Source organism: Prenolepis imparis, unplaced genomic scaffold, assembly GCF_030444845.1.
Source record: "Prenolepis imparis isolate NDT839.2.m4 unplaced genomic scaffold, iyPreImpa1.0 SCAF_6, whole genome shotgun sequence".
Classification (NCBI taxonomy): domain Eukaryota; kingdom Metazoa; phylum Arthropoda; class Insecta; order Hymenoptera; family Formicidae; genus Prenolepis; species Prenolepis imparis.
Window position 1 is genome coordinate 781,737 of NW_028141164.1, and position 9,513 is coordinate 791,249.

The 9,513-nt window shown below is 38.8% G+C and overlaps 1 long non-coding RNA gene across 1 annotated transcript; it reads right to left on the reverse strand.

Moving 5' to 3' along the window:
* Positions 1-110: 110 nt before the first annotated feature.
* On the reverse strand, positions 111-3,539 carry LOC145937090 (uncharacterized). Its single transcript, XR_014425477.1, has 3 exons — positions 3,303-3,539; positions 980-1,131; positions 111-383 (listed from the first exon to the last, which is right to left on the reverse strand). It is a non-coding gene; the product is annotated as an uncharacterized LOC145937090 (long non-coding RNA).
* Between the last annotated feature and the right edge of the window lie 5,974 nt (positions 3,540-9,513).

A 9,513-nucleotide genomic window follows, 5' to 3' on the forward strand; every position in this document is an offset into this window, starting at 1 on the left:
AACAATGCGAAATTGTTATATAAATTACATTGTTCATTAGAGACGGTAAACCTATACCTCTATACTATTATTGTAGATATAATGCGTTTCAGCATACATGTGCTTATTATTATATACGTATATTTTTTTGTGTTTGTGCTTGCGCTTTCAATGTTAAAAAGAGAAATATTCAACAACACAGTTATTTTTTCGCTTCTCAAAGTTTATAGGTCTCACTTCGATCACGTTTCAGGCTCTTAAAAAGGTCGTCAAAATGCTAATCCCAGGCGGCGTGGAAACCTAGTTTAACACATGCCCAGCAGCGTTTAAAAGTTATGTAGTTTCCGATGTTGTTTCAGCGCCCCGGTTCTTCAGTAGTTACAATTTCAGTCCACGGTTTCAGTCTGAATGAGTTCAGATTCTTATTAGCATTAGTTTTACAATGGTCATTTCAATATTATTTCAAAATGATTCATTAGAACATAAGAAGTAATATTTAGTCGCAGCCAAGAAATATAACGAGAAAAAAACTATTTATATACAGAAAAAAGGCTATTTGATAAAACAAAACGCATTCAGTATTAATATTTATCGAACAATAAATCACATAATTATAAATCACATAATTAATGCGAAGAGAGAATTATATTGATCTAATAATTTTAAGTGTAATTTGAATCGCAACAAAAGTTGTCAAAAACGCATTGCATCAACAAGTAATCTCTTGAATAAATTCGATCCTTTTTTATTAATGAATATGATGGCCAGTTTTCTTCATTCAAACAGCTTTTTTCAATTAACGCGTCACAAAATTAAATCAATTTATAAATATAATTTTTGATAAAAATCGGAATCTTTGATCAATGAAGATTATTTATTTAAGCACTTTATAAGCATTTAAATGAAGAGCCGTGTACGTGCGCCAATTATTTCGCGCCAATTATTTCACGGGATGTAACAAACGATACTTTACATACTTAACAAACGTTATATAACATACTTTGCTGTTCCCCCACTCGCTGTATGCTCGTAAATCCACATTCGTGATCCCATTCGTTACATAGATTCCCAATCGGTTCGGCTGCACGGCTCTCTAAATTGGTACAAGGGTTAGAACTCTCGGTGATCGCATGTTTTCTTCTCCCTTTCCACCTGCGGAAAAAAAAAGAAAGATAAAGAAAAAGGCGAAAAAATTGCTCCTCGGGAACTTTCGTAATGCACCATGTAATACGGAGCAATTGCTTTTTCGTGGAAGCGGGCGCGCCGTCGAATCGGAGGGTTAAGGGCGCGGGAGGAATGCAAGGGGAGGGGGAGGGGCTGAGGGTGGTTTCGGGATGATCGTGGAGAAAAGGGTGGTAGCATCGAGACACACGATCAAAAGGAAACTTCTAAATTCAGCCACGCGAAATTAGCTTGACACTAATTCTACGGGGGAGCATGGGCAAGGCTAAGAAGCCAGCCAGAAAAGATTGGCCTGTGAGGGAAGGAGGGAGGATTAAGGCGACCTCGCGTGATCTCTCATACCGACTTCGCGTGTCGAAGTCTGATTTGCTTTGTTGAATCAAGTGTACACGGGGATTGTTCGCTCGCAAAGGCGAGGAGAACGAGATAGTGATATAGTTTGCGGAGAGTCGCTCCTCCCTTTATATCCACTCGCTTTCTCTCTCTTCCCTTCCCTTTACCCCTTCACTTCTTTAGCCACGTCGGCTCCGCTTCCATCATTTTCGTCGGCAATTAGATCGCCGATGGAACTCGTCAGTCTCTCCACCGCTCTCTTGCGCGGGGGTATTTTAAACTGACATTATCGCTGCTGGCTGACATATCAGCTGCATCTTTATTTAACTCACTCAGCAGCCGAATTCCTCTCCGCTTTTAATCGAACGGATCATTGATATCATTAATTATACCTGCGTCGAAACGAAATCTGAAAATGGATCGAAAGTAAACACGTCACGATAAGAATTTCACGTAGATATTTGAAAGGATTGAATATTTTTAGAATTCACGGGGTTCATAGTGTGTGATTTTACAATTAGATAAATTCTGACTCGATCTCACATTTTGATAAAATGTTTATATATGTATATATACTGCAAGTTTGTAATATATGTAGTTTGTAATATGCAAAAAAGATGTTCCATTCTGTGATTCGACGATAAGTTTAATCTTAATGGCTAATATATATTTCGCAGGTGTAATTTTCGCCAACGAGTTTCGCGGTCGATATATAAAGATTTATCGAGCGGTAATAGCCGCAGAGACCATGTAGAGACGATAGATTCGAAAATTATCTCGCTTTGTGGTTTGTTCAATGGAGCCTGAAAATAATAGCTCATGGAACGTATCTATGATTATTTTTGGAATCTAATGTATGTAGAGGTGGGGCGATTTATATCGTATCGCGGCTGTCGCGGCTCTCTTTGCGGAAGATAGATGAATTAAAATTTTTTTTTTTTCATTTTCGTCTTGCTTCGTCTATTTGTAACCTGGTCGAAACAACATTTTCGCGTAATGGTAACGTAATTTTTTGTTCAGATTCTATCTTTGGTTGGCAGGAGAGATAGACATCGCCTTCGCATAAATCAGCTGCGGAGAACCGAGTCCACGTGGCAATTAATTATAGAAGTGCCATGCAACCGTCATATCTGGGTTGTCGGTTCAGGGCAGGTACGGCTTCACGGACATGCGGTTTTGATATCTCTCAAACATTTCGTCAGATGAGCGGGCATGCTGCTTCGTGTGAATATGTGTATGGATGTGTTTGTGTGTGCGCAAACGTACATATGCATCTTTCTCTCTCCCTCTTTTTGTATATGTGTGCGTGCGTGTGTATACGTGTGTTTATACCGTGGCAAGTAGCATCTACACGGATTCCCTTTCGCATTACGCCCGGCATTTCTGTTCATCGTACCGGAAACGGTATAGTCTGGCCACCTCTATCTCGCGCAGATCCCGCATCCTCTCTCTTCCTCCCTATCTCGCTCTCTTCCAACAGATAAGTGGAAAGCCAGCAGGACGTAGGTCGAAGTTTTGGTGGATTTACGGAATCTCAAATTCGTACCGGCGTAAGCGGATCTGGCCTCTCTCTGGTCAAATGGGTAAAGGTCGACCTTGTCGCGGCCGGGCAGCCAGCTTTTGCGGAATGGGACGGAGACGTTGATAGTCCTTCTTCGCTTCTACCACGGGAGGGAAAATACGAACGAAAGGATGAAGAGGATGGAAACGAACCCCACATTCGGCGCCGCAGACTACGGCTGATGAACCACCTAGTGGACGTCCGCGCCGTTTCGAAAAGCCAGAAAGCAAAGTTCCAGCAACCGTACCTTGCGTCCATTCGCCTGGTCTCCTGGCCGCTCCTTCCTCCAGCCCTTCCTCCAGAAGCTTCTCTCAATGCTCTCAGCCGTCTTCGTCGTACGTTTCATCCCTTAATGCTTTTAACGTTGGACCTCGCGCAGTTAACATGTAACGATCCAAATAATGGACTATACGCATAGATTTATCAGTGTCCGAGCAACTTGAGACATGCCGTGATGCGTTTGCACTTTTGTGTGTTTGTAGCGGAATCTACAATGTAAAATTCGTCCTATTTATTAGGGAGACAAAATTATAAAACTATTCGATTGCTTAGCATGTACGCATTTGTACAATTATTCTTCGCATTTTTTTTATCCAAATTGTCAGCATGTTTCAATGATATATTTAATAAATTATTGAATTTTATAATTAATATTTTAATATCGTAATATATATTCTTCGCGCGCGCCGATTATGGAATCTAACGACGCGAAAAAATTGTAATTAAAGGGCGTTAAAAAACGTAACGCGATTATAAATCTCCCCGATATCGCACCTTTTTGAATATCGTCACTAATCTCAATTAACTGTAGCAAAAAATAAGGACAAACACAGTTTCCCGAACACGTGAGCGGTATAACGAAACAGCGGTCGATTAATCACAGATTCGGCACGCTTCTCGTCTCCTTTCTCCATTAATCTTTGATACTACGAACAAAAAATGGGACACGATCGCCACATCGTATCGCCGGTATAAAATACTCGCAAATAACACCGCGCGAAAACAAGCGTTTCGTTTATCCGCGAGAGCGTACACGGCATACAGAATTAGTATTCAAAGCCTCGATAATATCGAGCTTAACGAGATTTCTATATCAGGAAACTCGCGAGGTATTGATTTTACAAAGTCGCTGGGCAAGCGGCAGTGGCACACAAGACTCGTTCGTTCATCGGCGAATTAGCGTCGATGAACTTTTCTGAACCCCAGAGCCTTCTGAGCCCCAAGTCCATCGATTCCCTCTTCCCTCGTACCCTTTTCTCTCCCGGATATACACGATCGCTTAAGTAGATGGAACGAATTGCAAATAACTGTCGACAATGGTGGGCATTCCGTTCGAACGACGTAATTACGGCTTTGCGATCTGCACTGATCCGCTGGTAATCGCGGATTTTTGCGCGGCCCGTAAAAGAGATTGAGAACTCGTTCGATGAAGGCGCGTCTAGAGGAAAGAGGGTTCGATTGTAAAAGGGGGTAGCTGCCCGAGAGAGAGTGTTTCAAGTAATCCGATGAGCGGGCGAGTGTGTGTTGCGGCAACTTTAGGGAACACCGGAGTCCGCTTTGATGTTCTTTGAAGAGTTCGAATCGCTACGTAAGACTCACCGGGGAGTGAACTAAGATGCGTATCGTAAATGCAAATTTTCCTGAAATATTACAACGGCCAATATACAGGGTGTTAAAAAAGTGGCGGATACGCTGTATAGGGATGAATTCCTGAGGTTATTTGGAGACGATTTTTCCTCAGTGAAAATGTCGAGGCACCAATAGTTTTCGAGTTATAAGTAATTGAAAATAAAGGGCTTTTCGTAAACTAAGTATTGTGGAATTAAAATATTAACAAAACTACATTCTTCAATTAATTTCAAGTCGACTTTAATTTAATAGAATTTTAATTTAAGGCTTAGTTACCAAGATATATGATGGCAAAAATTGGGAGCTTGCAAAAAATGATGACTTCTCTCGACATTTTCGTTGAGGAAAAATCGTCTCCAAATAACATCAGGAATTCACCCCTATACAGCGTATCCGCCACTTTTTTAACACCCGATATATCTCTCTCTATGTACATATAATATTTACCTCTTCCACGTATTAATTACGTAGGTTTACCGAAATACTCGTTATTTCGTTAAAAATCACGATATACAGTATCAAATGCAATCATATATAATATGACGAAGCGATAATATTGTAGTTTTTTTATCTTTGGATAAGAACTTACATTTGCCAAAAAAGAAGAAAAAAAAATAGAGAAATGCGAGCGTCTCTGGGATGGTTTTCTACGTCGCATTACGTTCTTACGTAGTATAGAATACGCGTCCCAGCAGAGAACTTCATATCCCTCATAATCAGTATCGTACGCTAAAGTTATGGCAACTCCGCGCCGTACGCACATAATTTATTCGAGTGTTCTCGTTTAGGTGTACTCTATAAACACCGTTTAACGTCACTGCATTTTTCCCTCCACTGCGCCATGTAACACGTTAATAAGCTTAGTCAAATGATGTGAATATTTTTCATTATATTTTAAATCAACTTCCGTCGTCTCTCGTATAACTATTTATGACGATTAAAATAAATAATCGCTCGGCCGTCGTGTTTTCAAAATTCATTTCCTATAAATAATAAAACTTTCCACATAATTATCCAACTGAATAATGATTGCGAACGTAATAGTTCAATTTTACTTTTTTATTTGCGCTATAAATGTTACTATGTCACTCACTGACACGAACTCGTTCAAAAATTCATAGTCGCATATGTCAAAGATATTTTTAACACTGTGAAAAAATGTCGTTATTCCTCAATTCGTATGTTATAAAAGTATATAGGAATAAAAATTTTTCACGAGAGTGAAAGATATAAAAAAAACAAAGTAGAGCGTTATTTATAATCGAAAGAGAGCGTTAATAAATTAGCGTTATTTATTATAAGGCTATCGGATTAACCCGTTACCATCAGATATGTGTGATGGACGTTAATATTTAGATAGACTTAATATTTACGAAATTATCTTATATATCCGGCAGAGAAACGTCGAGTTTGCAAGATTCACCGGTCGTGAATGCACGCGGCGGTGCGCGCAGGATTCTACTTATCAATCTAGGATTAGTCTGCACCCTTGCGCACAGGTTATCCCGAGGTAATGCTCTCGTAATGAACGTTACTCATCAGCATGCAGCGGTATTATCCTGGTAGGGATATCGCGGGCCATTAATATCTGCTTCCCGATACGCGCGGATTATATGAGTTAACTATTAAAACGAGTTTGTGTGCATAATGACGCGGCGTGAAAAACGAGGAGAACGCGCGATAAACACACGGTTGATGAAAAATATAACGAGCGCGAGAATCATTAATTTTTAATATAGATTACGCAACGCAGCGAGAGTAGCGAAACAGCCCGGCCTGTTGACCAGCTGTTGCTTTTCGCGCGCTGTTAATTATTCCTATTTCGTTTAAGGAAGTTTCTGTCGGTCCTCGATCTCTAACATCGATGCTGCACTTTTCACACATCGGTGAAAAAGTTGTTGCAAACTCGATGTTTCTCTGCCGCATATGTAAAAATAATTTCATAAATATATTAAATAATATCTATCACATCGAATTAAATAATAAATGACGTTAATTTATTTAGATATTAAAAAAAAAATAAAAATATTTTATTCCTACATACTTTTATAGCACACACGGATTATAAATATTTCTACATACTGCAGTATAGAGCTATAAATAAGCCAACCTTCCCTCTTCTCACCTAGTGCATCCGAAATATGCTAAGGCGATTCATGAATGGAAATCGAGGGTGCGGCATGTATAATACGTCAAATTATTTCGCTCGTGTGAATTTTTACTGATTGAAATCACGAACGCATGTCGCAGTCTTATCCACAATACGTCCTACACACGTGAGACCTATGACCAGCTTGGGCAGATGCTATTATTGTTACAGAACCGATGAATAGCGACCTTTCTGTGCTATTATTATTTTACTCTCGTTTTTATAGGGCTCCCACCGGAGAGAATACTCCATTTAGCCTCTGCTTAATTTAACTTTGAAGGATCCGGTACACTACCCTCGTTACAATTGTTTGAATCTGCATTTAAAAGTTCAATTGAGCTCGAATTCAAGCTAGTATTATGTATTATACTGACAGATTTTCGATGCAGAGACAGAAACTATGTTCACCACGAATCAATTGATTAATTTTGAATTTGAGAACAATAATAAGTTATAACTACTTCTAAAATTACATAGATTAAATTTTTAGATGCGAGATTTAAAATATTAATTTATAATTGTAATCATATCTTATCTTGCATATATATATACGTATTCGCTTTATACGCTAATGGAGCGTTATTAATTAATTAGAATTAAAATAATTAAATTCGCGAAAATAACGAGATATGCATCAATTTATCATTTTATACATCTGCTCTCGATCTGTTGATCAATTTTTCATTTCGTACATAACGACATAATACGTATACGTTGATTCAGATTACATATCGCGCCAATCGGTGTGAATGGAGGGTGGATGCGATGCCTATACGAATATATACACATATTTACATATATGCACACATATACGCATAAATTCAGTCGACTTTCATTCATCTGCCATGCTTCTGTAAAGTCTTACTCTAGCATAATCACAAATCGAGATAGTAGACATATATAGATATGGCTGATTGTATACACGTGCGAGTATTATATCGAGTGGTTGGCTATTATTAACTTGCCTGTTGTGCATCAGAGAATGATAAAATTGCGTAGGCATTTTCGTTACACGTTTTCATATACCCTATCCGTGCAACTAATCGATCACGCATGGAGTGCTTGCACAACCCGTTTTAAAGTTGCGATTAATAATAACTCCCTGATCTCTCCCGCATTGTGATAACACAAACACGTTAAACTGTCAGTCGTTTATTTTTCCCGGATCATTCGATACGTATTTTGTCAGAAATAAAATTTATCGCAATCGATTTCTAATCTCCAATTCAACGGAAATTTGTTCGGACGTGTGTAACACTTTAGTGTGCAACACTGTGAAAAGTTATGGCTCTTATCTTCATCGAGGTATGATGTATGGCTGGCCGCGTGTGTGTATTCATGTGTGTCGCACCCATAATATAGTTTAACCATATTATTTTACCGTGGCATCGTGAAAATGTCATGCGCAACAAAGCCGAGGAAACTGGTACAAAACTAATATTACATCGTAACAGCGAAACGTCATCTTTTATCACTACTCTCTGTCCTGTTGTTATTGCGAATATGCGAGATATTTGCAGCCGTTTATTGTAGGCATAAAATCTAAATTTCAAATTATAAAAGTTTGTTGTAATATCTTCATTGTGCACTTTCTGCCGTACGAAAAATATGTAGAAATCCTACGAGAGCTGCATGCAATTCGTCCTTTAAAATGACACGTTTCGTAGGGAAATTTCATATACTTTATGCACGTTTAAACGCGTACAAACGCCCTTTTCGCAGAAATCGCGGTGTGTATTCGCATGAGAGCGCGACATATTGGTTCTGATTGAACCTCGACTCGGTTCAACTGCTTTGGGCTGTGCTGGACAAGCACGAGGCAGATGAAAACGTGAATACAACAAAATGAAGGGAGAATCTAGCTGGCGGCGCGGATTGGATGACAGAAATAACAGCTAGAGCATCACTTTTGACAAATCCACGCGCGCAATACTGACGCACAATGGAAATGCAATTTCGTTTAATATTCAATTTATAATAAGTTAGAATTAAAAAATAAAAATATTAATAAAGAAGAGGGGGGGAAAAAAATATGTACGCGTTATTATTTTTCCGATGTTTTTCAGAAATAAATTTTCTCGAGAACAAACCCCCTCGTATAAAAAAATTTTATTTCACATTTTTGACGTATTTTTTTTAATGTAAAATCATCATTCTGCCTGGTTGTAGCACTAGTTACGGGATGTCATGTACATCGAGATTGAAATATTCTGAATGTCTGAATTTGCACTGCGTTCCACTTTTTTTTTTTCATCTGATAGAAGATTGTACACGATAACGCAATTAAAGGAACAGCGCGCGAATAAAACAATAAAAGATTTCGTATGGCGCACGGAGAGACAAAACGACAGATATTTATAACTCGCGAATAACAGGTTCTCGTAATTACAGCATAAAAAAAATCGGCCAGGCGATTTTGAGGCTCGGAACTGACTATATAAGCGCGATTGTAGCAGGGCTGTAATCAAGTCCAGATGGGTCGCACTGATTGACAATTTTCCGCGGTGCTGTACTCTTAACCGACCCCTTTCATCCCTTTCCTCATATACATTACGTGCCACTTCAGCATTCTGAATTCGTGGATATCGTTTCTAAAGAAGCCTTCAAACTAATGACACCTCATCGACGAAAGTACGTATTTTTTATACGAAATAATAGAATTTAATATTATTATTGAATA